Source organism: Enhydra lutris, unplaced genomic scaffold, assembly GCF_002288905.1.
Source record: "Enhydra lutris kenyoni isolate GAN:26980312 unplaced genomic scaffold, ASM228890v2 scaffoldscaffold41, whole genome shotgun sequence".
Classification (NCBI taxonomy): Eukaryota; Metazoa; Chordata; class Mammalia; order Carnivora; family Mustelidae; genus Enhydra; species Enhydra lutris.
The window spans coordinates 7858507-7874675 of NW_019154125.1; the positions used below are offsets into that span (position 1 = coordinate 7858507).

At 38.9% G+C, this 16169-nt stretch overlaps 1 pseudogene; it reads left to right on the plus strand.

The window, feature by feature from the left end:
- Window positions 1-237: 237 nt before the first annotated feature.
- LOC111155394 lies at window positions 238-14880 on the plus strand (annotated as a pseudogene).
- Window positions 14881-16169: the final 1289 nt, after the last annotated feature.

Consider the following 16169-nt stretch of genomic DNA (forward strand, 5'->3'; position numbering starts at 1 on the left):
CTCTGAAATGGTACTGTTCCTACTTAGTAACTGTGACCTTGAACAAATTGCTTAGCCCCCTGTGACTCAAGAATAACCAAAGTACCTGCCTTGTTGGGTTGTGATTTAATAACATAAAATCTTAGGAAAGGGTCCAGAATATCATAAGTCCTATGTAATTATTAGCATTTATTATAGTGCTGGGCCAGATATTTAAGTCTGTTAAGATCCTATCTCAGGAAACACAAAAAGTGGTAGATGAGGCAAAGAGTAGAATCGAAAGATTGTCCAGAATACGCTTTGAGAAAAGACAGCAGAAAAGATGGTCTCTGCCCTCTAAGAGCTTACAGTCAACCTGTCATTCATGGAGTAAAGAAAGAACACCTCACAGGCAAGGACTATGTGAGTCTCATATTTATTTTCTGGGGCATGGTATAGTCCATGGCACATGGTGGGTATTCACCAAATGTCTGTTGAATTAAACAAATAATTAGACTGTAAAAGGAAGTCTATTGGGGGAAATACTCATGAAGATACATTGCTGCTACATGACAGTCCAAAGGCAATTGGAAAATGAAAAACATCATTGGACTGAAAAAAAATGGTGGTGTTTAAAGATGGACCATCAAATTCATTATCTCACCAGCTTTTGCTTGGCTCCATTTATGTCCTTGGACTCGTTCTGCTGGGGCTCACTGGAATGAACTTAGGCAAAGCTAGAGCATCAGGCTGGTCCCCATAATGGCAGCAGCAAAGATGAAGGAGGTGGTGCCACAAAATCATGATATTATCCCTCTCTCATTACCCTCCCCCAACTTCCACAGTCTATCAGTATTCCCCATCCATAACAGCTTCTATCAAGGACACAGCTTACAGATGTCCTCCTGGTTAAACCAATGAGAGCTTGGATCCAGCCAATGATGTTTCTGAACTGAGTCTTAGCTGTCACTTGCTTAGCCCTTACTTGTTCTGAAAAGGTGGCTTTAACATTTGATTTCCAAAGTCAATTTCCCATACACACCTCTCTACCCCGTCTCAGGTAATAATATAGTGACCCATCTTACTCTAAGCTTCTTCTCTGCCCTGACAACTTCTTCCTTGTTCCCGAATCCCATACATTCTGGAACCCTGCTGCCAAACTGACAGACCTTTCTAGATGTATCTCTTCGCAGAATACCTGACTGGGTTGCTCATCTATTGTCTATACACCTGAGAAGACACACCTATTTCCTTGGTTGTTGCCTATTGACAGAAACTGACTTCATGTGGAATTCTTTAGATAACCACACCATGCCTATCTCAATCTCCGTTTTTACCCAGGCCAATCCCAAGCACTAATGGCAGCCCAGGGTGTGAATTACATGACAGAGGCCATAGTCCCTCCCCTATATTGCTCTCTCAACACAGAATCCCAAAATATAACACCTAGAGCAATGTCCCGCTTTGAAGGCTCCTTTGCTAAAGGAGAACTTCTGAAAGACCAGAGCCAAAGCTTTAGTCATAGACTGCTCACCATGAATGTCATTTCCCAAATACTTAATGTCCACGAGAGTTCAGCCTTCCTCTCTTTCTTTCTTTCTTTCTTTCTTTCTGGCCATGTCATTTACTAAGAAGGAAATGTTGCCAACACTGGCATAGAAAATTTTTGTTTTTTCAAGTTTATGGATATACAAAATGTATTTATATATTAATTATTTATGGATGATCATTTTTGTTGCCCAAAACTGTGTTATCCTAAACTAATCTACAATAAGCAGCCTTTTAAATACAAATTTACACAAGTGCCCATTTATTTCCTTAGGATATGTTTATGAAAGTGGAATGGCAGAGTCAAAATATCTTATCCTTTTTAGGGTTTTTTTGGTATATTTGATATATATGGTCCTTCAGAAAGATTGTAGCAGTTCAGAATTCCAACAGAGTGTGTATTAGTCACAGAATTCTAAGGCTAGTATTAGAATCTTGGGAATCACCTGCTTAACCTTTTACTTCAAAGGTGAGGATATGAAGACTAAGCCATTTACCCAAAGGCAGAAACCAAAGTGTAATTTTTTAACCCCTAGTTTTTATGACACTTTTTCTTGTCTTCTAGCATACCACTAGCATCACAAATTAAGCAACCCAAATTATGCCTTTAAGGATGTAGTGTGGGCAACCAATCTGTGTTCTTACCATCACTCCCATTTCTAAATTTTAATATTTGACATCACAATACAGACTTGTGAAATACTTTCAATATTCAGGGAATATCTCAACCTTCAAGTACCAAGAAGGAAATTTTACTTGGAAAAATGCCTGTAGCTTAATACCCACTCCCGCCTTCTGGTCTCTCTTTCAAAACCATCTGTTTTATTGATGGACAGGGCTGGGCTCAGAAACCAGATGTGTTTTCCAAAGAAGTTGCTGTTTCTAGAGGACAGAATGTCTGACACATGACAAAAGGCAGGAATTTTTTTGTTTACATCAGTTGTTAAATATGAAACAAACCAACAATATTTTCTTAAAAATACTTTGGCAGGTTAGCTTTTGTCTATTTACAATTCTTTGCTAACATAATTACAAGATTGCTTTCCTTAAAAATCTTACTCTGAAGTTAGCTAGCTTGTAGCTCTCACAGCAGATCCCGGAATCCTGTGTGCCCTTGTGAAAATTTTTGCAAATACAGCACTAATAGCGAACAAATGTGTCTTCTCATTTTTGCTCTCAAATACTAGGGCCCAAGGACAGAAAGAATAACTGGATGCAGCAAGTTTCTGATGGTCACATTAACATTTTGAAGTGTAAGGCATCAGAGGAAAGGTCAGTAGGTTGATCATTACATACATTCATTCAGGAAACATTTATTGAGTCCTAACTATAAAGCAAGTACTGTGCCAGATAATTGGGCTACAATACAAAGGTCAATAAACCAGACATGAACATAATCTGCAGGGATGGAGTTTTCTTCTTTGGGGGGTTTTCAGTTGCTTTGCTTACGTCTGATTTATAAAGAACTTTGTCAATTTAGCTTTGGTTTCCTTGTAATGCCAAATATAACATTATAAACCTTTCATAAACCCTCACTGAGGTCTGTGGTGGACACGTCCCTCTCTTGCAGTCTAAGACTTTGAAAGCATCATGTACGCTTGACTCTATCAGACAGAAAGTACACAGGGCTTTTGAAAATCCTCCTCCAGGATAAGTCTATTTCAATTACTAGGACAAGATCCCAGTCACTAACATCTGCTTGGATTTGCATAGAATGCAGAATCCACTCTAAGCAAAAAAAGGACTCTTGGTATAAAGATTTGGCTTACTATGTACACTGCCAGGAATTTGTAATTCCAAAATATATTCTGTAGATGTTAGCTGATTCGTGCTTTTCTAAGTCCTAAAATTTCTCATGAGAGGTCTCTTTGTGAACAACTGTAATAAGCTGTTTTATTCTACATTGTGTCCCTTTAAAGGTTGTTTGTTGTCAAGCCAATCAGCAAAAGTCCTACAGGCTCAAGCTAAACTATAATTAGCCAAATCATTCCTTGACTTAAATCCAGACAATTTCCTCTCGGTACATTCTTTAAAAAAACAAAAACACTAATGACCCAACTTTCCCTCCCCGCCATACACTGAATCCATACAAGACCAGCTCGTGGACAAATAGCTCCAGAGACCCCTGATTCTCTTACCTCCTTGTCAACCAATCGCAATGCCTGGAAATCCACTATTAAAGAATCAGTCTTCGGTGTTCTATTTCTTTTAACGTCTTCGAGTGAGTTTCATATGATTATAGGAAAAACAGGTCCCCATTCGTTCATTTGTCCATTTACTCTCATTGGTTTACCCATTTTTTGCAACATATACTGGGGGGCAGGAGAGGATTTTTATATAACCGGCAATGTCCTTCCTTCATAGTGTCTTGAGTGATTTCAGAATTGAAATTTCAGAATTGAAAAGCTCATCTTGCTACATCTCACTCAGTACCAAACTGTACTAATAATTTCAAGGATGCAGGTTATCATGAGGCACAGGCAAAGCAGGAAGAGGCCTGCCAACCTCATGGGGCTCTATGGGGTTTTCCCTGCCTTAGTGGGCATGTTCTGACTGCTTTAACGTGAAAGATCCCTAAGCTCTGCATGTGTTCACATCACTAACCCGTGAAGGCATGAGGTTTTTCCTCTAATGCTCGGGGTTATGTAACTTCCGTGAGGGAGTCTAGGGCCCATGCCCCACATAGCCATGGATTGCAGGTTTATTTACCACCAGCCATCTTACACAGATAATATATCCTCAAGACCATTTCACTTGTTTTCCAGGTCTGCCATTGGCGTGTTTACACAAAGATGACAAAGAGGTCCCATTGGAAGAGAACGGATGGTAAACTTACTGCTTAATCAAATGACTTTCTGTTACTCAATGTGAGACAAACTGAAAGAGAGGTAGGAGCTACAGGGTGAACTTGATTATTTTTGTCCAGCCTCACCCTTGACAAATCAGACTGAATCCTAGTGTGTTTGCATGCAAGTCGAGACACAAGAGACAGTATACTGGTACCTTCCATGGGTGTTTTGCTAAACATTTTCCATAACCAAACTCCCAAAATGTCAGACATTCCCTTCCAGAGTTTGGAATCAACAATGCTACCATGAGCACTTAGTGTGTGGCAGGCACTGAGCATTTATGTATAAAATCTTGTGTCATTCTCACAGCCCTGTGAGACAAGGACTATTGATCTTCTACCACTTCTGAGGAACTGAGGCTTAGAGAAGATACATACACCAGTTACATGTTTATGCTGCCAGACTGGACGGGAGTCTGGAATCGCAGCACTCTCACCCCATCAGGGTGGAAGACTGTAGAACAAGATGGTTCAGGAGATCCAGGAGCTCTTTGTTCTCCAGAGGACCCAGAAGCTCCCAAGAGAAACCTCCCCAAAGAGTGTGTTCCCTTTCTGGGCCATTCTCTGGGTGATGTAGCACCTGCACATACATTTCTAGGGAGAACTTGCATTAATGAGTTCTAGAAAGTGTAGTGTCTGGCTAGGTCCAGATCAAAAACGGCAGGTGAGGGTCTTAGAGTAACATATTTTGGTCAGTGACAATCAGGAACCTTTATTCACCTCCAAAAGGTCTCCAGAAATTGTTTATAACTTCCTCTATTCAAGTATCTTCTAAACTGTAAATTCATCCAAACAGCAGTGTTTGAGGGAATGGGAACCTTGAGGTGGTACCTAGCAGTGTTCAGTCATCTTCTGACAGAAATTTGGGGTGCCCTTTTTACCTCCTCTAGAGGACACAAAATGTGGTGATGACCTCATTGTACAAATGAGCAAAAATAGAAGCCCCTCTGTATCCATGCCCAGGGGTAGTGGTGTTTTAGATCATTTCCTTGAATTCCAAACCCTAGATATTCAATAAACTCATATTATACTGCAAAAGGCCCTCCTGGCATTGTTCTTAAGTTTTAAAGAACAGCATAACTCGGGATTTTTTGAGGTAAATGATAATACTTTTTCAAGACTCATAAGAAAAGAAAAGATTTTAATCATATAAATTTTGTAATTGAATTTGGGTATTTTTTTCTCCTGCTGGAATAGAGACAATTTTTAGAAAGAAATTGGATGTATGCAACCAAGACAAAGAACATTTTGAGGCACCACACATCTGTGGCTACTGAGTGCCTGTTTTGAATTACATTTAAATTGCCTGAAGAGCATTTGGCAAATGGAAAATTTTAAGTTGGTTTAAGCTTTTCCATGGACAATTTAGGTTTTGTACTGTTATTGTTATATCTGTGCTTTTGCATTCAAATCTTTTCAACCAGCATGGAAAAGAGAAAAACATTGTGTTAAAGGCTTTTTAATGACATAGTAACTCCTCTTGACAAACAGTGGATCTGTTCCATTATCTTATCTGCCAAAAAAGAAATATCTTCCAGGAGAATAATATGTGCTTAATCATGAAAGGCTTCAGCTTTGAAAGCTTCAAATGATAGAATCAGCAACAGAAATAAGTACTCTACATCCCCAAATTAGATGTGTTCTTTTGATTATCTTGCAGTAACATCTGTGGTAACAATACTTTCTGGAAACCACTGCTGCTATACTCAAATAGCTTGACTAAGTTGGCCTGGCTTGTCCTGTAAAAAAAATCAGTGACTTAACCAAGCGTGGAATAGCCCCACCCCACACCATTTGCCCTTTGACTTGGCTGCTCCAGGAGAAGCTTCCAGAGGCTGCTATGTGAGCTCTGATTTCAGAACACAGCAGTGCTCTGATTCCTGCATGTGTCCCAGAGGGAAAATCCTCCTGTGGGCACGGAGGCCCATCAACTCCAGTGAAGTCATCCTTACTTTTGTTGCCTTGAGGATTACATAATTACAATTAAAAGACAATTTATACATTTTGGAAAATGCACCCACTCAAAATAGATGTATTGTCTTGCTTCGAGACGATTCTCATTAGAACTATTCCTACTCCCACGGCCAGGCTACCTTGCAGGTGAGAACTGAAGGTAAGAGCTTTAAAGTCCATCTTGCCTGTGCTGGCCCAGATCAGAGGTTACACGAATACATGGCTCTCTGGCAATCTCTGATTATGAACAGGAAATTCTATGATTTGACCTCATTAAGAAACAGCTTGCATTCTTTATCTGCATTTGTGGGATTTTGTATTATGGGTTTGTGCCTTTTTTTTTTTAAGATTTTATTTATTTATTTTAGAGAGAAAGAGCGAGAGAGCATGAGTGGGAGGGTCAGAAGGTGAGAGAGAGAATCTCAAGCCAACTCCACACTAAGAACAGAGCCCAACATGGGCTGGATCTCACGACCTTGAGATCATAACCTGAGCCAAAACCAAAACAGATGCTTAACCAACTGTGCCACCCAGGCATCCCAGGGTTTGTGCATTTATTAAAACAATGGTGATGGAAAATAGAAAATCCATCTAGATGAGCATCAAGGTTGGTGCCTTCACAGAAGATGGTTTGCTAATTTTAGGAGGAGGTGAGTGGAGAATCTGATGACAAGAATATTAGAATATCAAAGGTTTGGATTCAAATGTGATCTTGGTTGTCAAAATGCTGACAGATGCTAAATTCCTGGGAGACGTTGAGCTTGTGGGATACTCAAGAAGAGAATGCTGAGGATTTTCCATTTCACTGCTTTAAAACTTTTCATTCTTACCTCTGAAACTAATAATACAGTGTATTTTAAGTAATTGAATTTAAATTTTTTAAAATGAGAAAAAAAGTTAAAAAATAAAACTTTTCAATCTCCACCCTTTCACCTCTCCATGAGGGAGAGAACCTATGCTGTACAGCAGAGCTAGAAAGAAGCACTTACCCTCCTGGAACTACTAAGTAGTTTACTATTCATGGTTCCCATTGTCCCCAAGAGACAGAAAAAGCTGTCCTATATCTTAGATGAAATATTATCAGGGCTGGAATAGAATCAGGAAATGTGGTTCTCACAATGTTATACTTCGTATGAAAAGTATAGAAATAGAAATAGAAAAATAAAACCCTGAACAAATGTTACAATCTAAAAATAAAATTTCATATACCCTCCCTCCTCCTCCTCCTCCAAAAAATAGATAACACAATTAAAATATAACCAAACAATATGATACATGAGAAGGATTGCAGTGGTCTTTGTACATGCCTCATTGGTAAGATCAGCTACAGATAATTTTGCAGAAAAGAAGAACGTTAATATGAAATCATTCTGATAAGAGTAGTTTTTTCAAAAGCATACAAAAATCTAGGTTGTGAGCGTGCTTAAATGTGTGAAAAATAAGTTCAATTTACTTAGGAATTTTTTTACTCTCCTGTAATCCATGGTAAGGAGTATGAAAATGGTGACGGAGGTAGCAACATTTTTGACAAGTTGTGGCAGTGTGTTCATACACTGATTTCATTTTATTTTTTTCTGTTTTACACACAGATTTTATTTGATCTATGCTCCAATCCAGATGCAGAAAGATTCCACCCAAACTTGGGGGAAAATATATAGCTATTCAAAATGAACCAAAGTACAATTTTTGAAAAGGATACTAATAATACGCATGCCTTTTATACCTGAATTTGTAAAAGCAGAATAAAAACAAAACTCAATTGAGAATGTTTGTGGGAAATGTAGGTGTTAAAAACCTGAATTAATTGGCTGAAAAACAAAGAGAAACTGCTAAAGAGACTATGTCTCAAGTAAGGGTTTATTTTAACTAAAAAAGAGATCACAGTCGTAATGGTTTAAAGGAAACTATGTGCACTTGAGCAGGGTTAATATGGACAATTGCCAACATTTTTGCGCCTTTCTGCAAAGAGCCATTTTTAAAAGACTTTATTTATTTGTTTTTGTGAGAGAGAGAGAACACAAGTTGGGGGCGGCGGGGCAGAGGGAGAAGCAGACTCCCGGATGAACAGGGAACCCAGTGAGGGACTCGATCCCAGGACCCAGGCACCTCTGCAAATAGGCATGTTTAACAGCACTTCGCCACACTGCTTATAAAGCTCGACCGAATACATCACGGTTCAGTAGTATTTTCCTTGTTGCCATAGAAGCTGATCACAGAGTCCTCAAATCACTAGTTAAAGGTCAATTTGATATGAATGCTAAAATTATCTGGGCTGACCATATTGTGGCCCAATTATTTTGGTAATTGGAAATGGTGAATTATGTGTTGATGTAAACTGTGCTATAATTACCCTGAAAATGGTTGATCTCCAAAACTTTGTAGATGTACGAATTCTCATCCCGCAAAACGCATGAGTGAATCAGAAGCATTACAGAGTTGTGGCTTATCAACTCCAAGGTTCTGACTGACACTAGTTATCTTTTGCTCTAGATTTCCAACTTTCATTAGGAAAATCAATTAAACATATTTCCTAGAAAATTTTTCTGATTCAAGATTTTTCTCAATGGAACTAGTTCCCTGCTGATAAAACTGACTTAGAAAAATGCCTTAGGGCCCAAACTAACACTTTTCCCTGTTTTCCCATCATTTCTCATTACGGAAAGATTGAATAGTTTTAAAGGTAGGTCAAAATGCCCCCATATTTATTTACTGCCAACACTGGGCGTGTGGCAGAGGAATGAGAGAACTCACCCAAAAAAGTTTACTGCTCTTCACAATGTCCTTGAGGCCAGCTGGGCCAACAGAGCAAAGTCATGGCCATCTGGAAAAGGCCCAGTATAAATAAGAAATAAAAGGTAACATACTAGCAACTCTTCTTTCCTTGGCCCAGAAGGAATTTTGGGCAAGAGCTCAATGAATTCTTTCCCACTGGTCTATAATTGTGCTGTCCATGATAAACTTAGGGCATGGGGTGAATCTGTTCAGTGTTCTTTGTCATATTATACTCATGCAGAAAAGCCATCGGAGTTGAAAGTGACATTCTACCATTGCTCCAGAAGTCATAGTAAAAAGTGAACCTTGGAATTTGTGATAAAGAAGGAACATATCTTTAGAGGAGTGAAATCTAATAGCATCTTCTTCCACAGGACAGGCAATCAAACAGTATCTAAACCCAGTATGGAAAGAGGGTATGGAGATACACTCTAAATTCTCTCCATGTGATTGAATTCTGTTGCCTATCCTACTTTGCTAGATGGGCTCTTGAGAAAAGAATGAGTTAAGGCTCAGGCCTGGTGCTCCAAAGTATTACTCTTTTTTGTTGTTGTTTTACTTTACACACACACACACACACACTTTCATCTTCTGTTTTATCTTACCATTACGAATGTGTGGTTTAGATAAAATTAAATTTATAAATTGGATAAGTCAGCTATCTTTTATTCTCCCTTAATTATGCTGTGCTTAATCAATATGAAAGAGAATCAGGAAATTTCTCTTCAGTGTTGAATAACTACAAAATTAAACAGAGTGAGAGGTGGCTGTCTCATCTGGTATAATAACCCTCTTAAGAATTGCCTTATTACAGAGCAGCTCCATTATTGTTCTCAGGGAAATGTCTGAAACTGTGAACAATTTAGGAGGGGAAAGGAGCACAATGACAAAGGAAAGCTTTCTCCTGAGATTGTTCAGTTGCTGTTGTAAGAGGAAGACGGTGACAAACATTTATTATCCCTTAGATATGAAAAGCCAAACTGAGTACTGACATCAACTCAGTAATTAGCCAAAAATTGAATGTGCTCTGATGTCCTGATTTAGAATTCTTGTTACTTAACCATCCAGAGGGAGAAAGAATTGGAAAAGATGAAGGGACAGAAAAGTCCCAGAAACGGGTTTCTTCACATTCCTGAGTGGAGAAATTTAGTGAACAGAACTGGGTCTGATCCTATGCCTTGCCCTCATCATGTGCTGGGGAAGCCTTGGCTATTTGGCCCAAGTTGTATCTAGAGTGGGAAGAGTTTGAAATCAGAATCGATCGCTCAAGGGACAATCAGTTCTAAAAAAGAAATTCATCAGGAAGGATGAATGCAGTACTTCTCTCTCAGTGGGTCAAACATCTAAGGGGATGTCCTTGTCCTGGCACTTATCTGACAAGGTCAGACATTTGAAGACATGAACAAAACAATGGTGCCACAGTAAAGGATGTTTTCCATGCTCAAAAGGAGACCACTCCAAGAAGACCACTGGAAGGGTATTCCAGAAGCTGCTTGCTTATGGAAATCCATGGCTAATTATCCTAAATAAGTGTTCAGAAATGAAACCAACTATTATCTTCTCTGGGTACTAAGGAAAATGTCACCATGGACAAGTAGCCTCTACCATGACATACATCTTCCTACATTGCATGCTTCACAGAGAGGGACTGCTATGGACTCTATCACTGATACCTCCTTTCCCTCCAATGGATTCCACCAATAGATGGCATCAGCAAGAGGTCAGAGGACAAGAGAAAAGAGAGACTAAGATATTTCTCTCCTTTCTTGCGCTCCAGGGCTGGTTGGGTCATTACCTTTATAACTGTATCTCTTGCCAAACCACCCCTCTTCCACCACTCCAGCCCTTCTAACTCTAGTAAAACTATTTCTTCCCTCTACTCCTGTGTTCAGCTCGGCTTCCCCTAACCATGCTTACGTCTTTGTAAACAATTAAATTATAATCAGTGAAGCCCATTTGCTTCTTGCTGTGAACCTCACTGATACAAAAAGCTTCATTTGTCAACGAACTTGCTGACTTTCAAAGTTTCATATTCACCTTAGACCACATTCTTATGTTCAAGGTCATGTATTTATTCAACAAATAATTGTTGAGCATCTATTGTTTGTTAGATGTGATATTTACAACAGTTAACAAGACAGTCTGTTTAACAGTCCAATGAAGAGCAGTCTCATTCAGAATATGCTTAAGTAGAGAGGTCACTAGAAATGGTGAGTGAATGGTATCTTAGAGTTACCTAACTGTGGGCCAGGTATTACTTCCTGGATATCCATCTAGATCTTCATGCACAACATTAAAAATCTGAGCTCACTAGCCCCCAACACTTCTCTCCACCCTGGTTTGCCTCTCTTTGTTGATGGCATCAACACATCATTGACCACCTGTCAGAGTTAGAACCCCTGCAGTCATTCCAGATTCCTCTCACTCTCCTTTACTCATCAATTAAACTCAGTCCTGGAAATTATAGCCTAAATAGCACTCAAAAAAGTCCAATGCTCCCCATTCCCTACTGCTCCTCCCTAGTTCAAATATCTCCAGCAATTCTCTCCCTGTCTCTAATCTCCTTCTACAGCATTTTCCACCATCAGACCCTGACAATGTGTAAACATGACCAGAACTCTACACTAGTCACAGTATTTTATTTGACCCTTTCACAGGTGAGATGAAAATGTATACTCCTTACCCTTGTGCAACCACTGGGAAAAACAGCATGGTGGTTCCTCAAAAATATTACAAAGAGAATTACAATATGATCCAGCAGTTCCGCATCAGGTTATATGCCCAAGAGGATTGAAAGAAGGATCTTGAAGAGATATTTGTACATCCATGTTCAGAGCAGCATTATTCACAGTGGGATATGAAACAGCCCAACTGTTGACTGATGGATGAATGGATAAGCAAAATGTTTTATATATGAACAATGGAATATGACTCAACCTTAAAAAGGAAGGAAATTCTTACACATGCTACAACATGGATGAAAGTTAATGACATCAAGCTAAGCGAAATAAGCCAGTCACAAAAGGGACAAATACAATATGATTCCACTTACATGAAGTGTTGAGAGTAGTCTAAATCATTAGAAACTAAAAGTAGAATGGTGGTTGTCAGGGGACGAAGGAAGGGAAAATGGGGAGTTAGTGTTCAATAGGTATAGAGTTTCAGTTTTGCAAGATGAAAGTTCTGGAGATGGACGGTGGTGATGGTTGCACATCATTATAAATACCCTTAAAACCACTGAATTATGTGCTTAAAAATGGTTACAATGGTACAGCTTGTATTATGTATATGTTACCATAATAAAAACGTGTTTTTAAAAAAAAAAAGCATACTCCTTTGTATTCCTTATATGATATGGCCCTTAGATACCTATCTAACCTCATTTCACCCCATATCCCTGCCCAAATACTGCCTGACTCCTCACAATGTTAAAGTAATTGTTCCCCAAACATAAGCCATGCTTTCTCTTGTCATGTCCACTGACAACATTCTATTTTTCTTTCAAATCTTGCTTATACGTGGTCATCTCTATGAGGTCCTTCCTGTCTCCTACAAGCACCTCTGATCTCCCATTACACCTAACCCACATCTCCCACAGCAATATTCTCATTGTAACCATTGAGTCACACACCCATCTCCTAAGGCTAATTCCTTACCTGTCCTTCTGTGACTCTATGACACAGGCATTCAGGAAATAATATTTAAGAAACCAATAAATGAATGCTTGTTTTACAATATTCTGTTCACATTGGCATCCCTTGTGTCATTTACTCCTCCCCAGAATGGCAGTAGTTACTGATTAATAAGGAGTTCATTGGAGCCAATTTGTTGTTGTTGGATTTTTTTTTAATTTTTCATTCCCAAGTTTATTGAGGAATAATTGACAAATTGTGGATATTTAAAGTTGTATGACATGATGACTTGATATACATAGACATTGTGGAATGATTACCAAGACCAAGATGATTAACCCATCCATCACCTCACAAAGTTTTGTTGTTTTGTTTGTTTTTGTGTTGAGGACCTTTAAGATCTGCTCTGAGCAACTTTCCAGTATATAATGCTGTATCATTAATGATAGGCACCATGCTGTGCATTCAATTCTCAGAATTCATTCTTCTTATAACTGAAAGTTTATACCCTTTCACCTACATCTTCCCATATACCTCCTCCCCTCAACCTCCTAGCAATCACCAATCTATTTTCTGTCTCTATGAGACTGGCTTTTTTGTTAATCTACATATAAGTGATACCATACAGTATTTGTCTTTCCTTGTCTTACTTATTCAGTTCAGCATAAAGCTTTCAAGTCCCATCCATGTTGTTGCAAATGGGAGGTTTGCCTTCTTTTTTAAAGCTAAATAATATTCGTGTACGTGTGTGTGTGTGTGTGTGTGTGTGTGTGTGTGTGTGTGTGTTTCCCATTTTCTTTATTCTTTCATCAAAGGGCATTTAGGTTGTTTCTATTTCTTGGCTATTGTGAATAATGTGGCAGTGAGCATGAGGGTGCAGATATATCAAGATACTGATTTCATTTCCTTCAGATATATACCCAGGAGTGGAATTGTTGGATCATATGGTAATTACATTTTTAATTTTTTGAGAACCTGACATACTGTTTTCCATAATGGCTGTACCAATTTACATTCCCACCAACAATTTCTCCACATTCTTGCCAATACTTGTTATCTCTTTTCTTTTTGACAATGGCCATCCTAACAGGTGTGAGGCGATAGCTTATTGTGATGTGATTTGATTTATATTTCTCGGATGATTAGTGGTGTTCAGCACCTTTTCTTTTTTTCATTTTAAAGATTTTATTTTATTTATTTGACAGACAGAGATCACAAGTAGGCAGAGAGGTAAGCAGAGAGAGAGGGAGAAGCAGGCTCCCTGCCGAGCAGAGAGCCTGATGTGGGGCTCAATCCCAGGACCCTGGGATCACGACCTGAGCTGAAGCAGAGGCTTTTTTTTTTTTTAAAGATTTTATTTATTTGTTTGACAGAGAGAGAGATCACAAATAGGCAGAGAGGAAGGCAGAGTGGTGGGGAGGGGGGGGAAGCAGGCTCCCCGTTGAGCATAGAGCCTGATGCGGGGCTCGATCCCAAGACCCTGAGACCATGACCTGAGCCGAAGGCAGAGGCTTTAATTCACTGAGCCACCCAGGTGCCCCGTCAGCACCTTTTCATGTATCTTTGGTTATTTGTGTGTCTTCTATAGAAAAAATGTTTTATTCAGATCCTTTAACTCGTTTTTAAAAATGAATTATTTTGCTTTTTTGCTATTGAGGTTTGTATGAGTTCTTTATGTATTTTGGATATTAACCCCTTAGCTTTTGGTCTGCAAATATTTTTTCCCATTCAGGAGGTTGTCTTTTACATCTATTTTTTCCTTTGCTGTGCAGAAGCTCTGTGGTTTGATGTAGCTCCATTTGTTCATTTTAGTTTTTGTTGCCTGCAAACACTGTGAATGTTCCTAAAACCCACCAGACTTTCTGCAAGAAGTATGGCCCCACAAAGTGACACAGTATAAGAAAGGCAAAGATACTCTTTATGCCCAGGGAAAGTGGCATTATGACAGGAAGAAGACTAAGCCAGTTTTCCGGAAAAAAGGCTAAAACTACAGAGAAGATTGTTCTGAGGCCTGAATGTGTTGAGCCCAATGACAGATCTAAGAGAATGCTGGCTATTAAGAGATCCAAGCATTTTGAACTGGAAGGAGATAAGAAGAGAAAGGGCCAAGTGATCTAGTTCTAAGCTTCATATTATATTATGAAGACAGTAAAATCTTGAGGTTATGTTCACTTCATTTGGTTACAACTGGTCTTCTAAGAGGGAAATAAATTAGTGCCATCAATAAAAAAAATTAGGTGACCATATATACATAGGTTTATTTCTGGGCTTTCTAATATGTCCCACTAGTCTATGTGCCTGTTTTTTGTATAGTACCTACCATACTGTTTGATTACTATAGCTTTGTAATATAGTTTGAAATCAGGAAGTGTGGTACCTCCAGCTTTGTTCTTTTTCTGAAGATTGCTCTGGTGATTTGTGGTCTTTTATGGTTCCATACAAATTTTAGGATTGCTTATTCCATTTCTGTGAAAAATACCATTGGAATTTTGATAGGGATTGCATTGGATCTGTACATTACTTTGGGGAATATGAGCATTTTCACAATATTAACTGTTCCAATCAAGAACAGGGGATATCTTTCCATTTATTTGTGTCTCCTTCCATTTCTTTCATTGATGTCTTTTAGTGTATAGGTCTTTCACCTCCTTTGTTAAAGTTTTTCCTAAGTTTTTTATTGTTTTGATGCTATTGTAAATGGGATTGCTTTCTCTTTTTCACTTTCAGATAGTTTTTTTAGTATAAAGAAACACAACTGATTTTTGAAATATTGATTTTGTATCCCCCAACTGTACTGAATTCATTTGGAGCCCATTTGCTAGTAAGCTTAGCATAGTAAGTACAGTTTTGTGACCAAGAGCACAGATATGGAGATTCCACGATGATGTAATTTTAGGACCATAAGTCAAGAATCCATAGATTCTTTAGATGTAAAATAATAGTGATAATGATAGTAACTATCACAGAAGCTATTGAGAAAATGCATTCTTAGTACATACAATGTCTGAACTAAGGTGAGTCTCAATATATGATAGCTATTACTTTCACAACCCACCACACTAAAGATGTTGCAAAAAGATGTCAGAAGACACAGAGATGTGCGGTTAATTTATGCACACATATGATATTGCCTTGACCTCTCATATTTTTTTAAAGTTTTATGTATTTATTTGAGAGAGAGAGAGAGCTCTCATGGGAGGGAGAGCGAGAGCAGTGGAGAGGGGCAGAAGAGAGGGGCAGAGGAGAGAGGGAGAAGCAGATGCCCCACAGGGATCCCTGACGCTGGGCTTGATCCCAGGACCCTAGGATCATGGCCTGAACCATAGGCAGATGCTGAGCCCACTGAGCCACCCAGGCACCCTCTCATATTTTCACACATATGTGACTATCAGAGTGTCAGCAGTATTCGTAATCTGCCCTGAGCAAGAGTCGTTCTTCATTCATCATGCATGAATCTC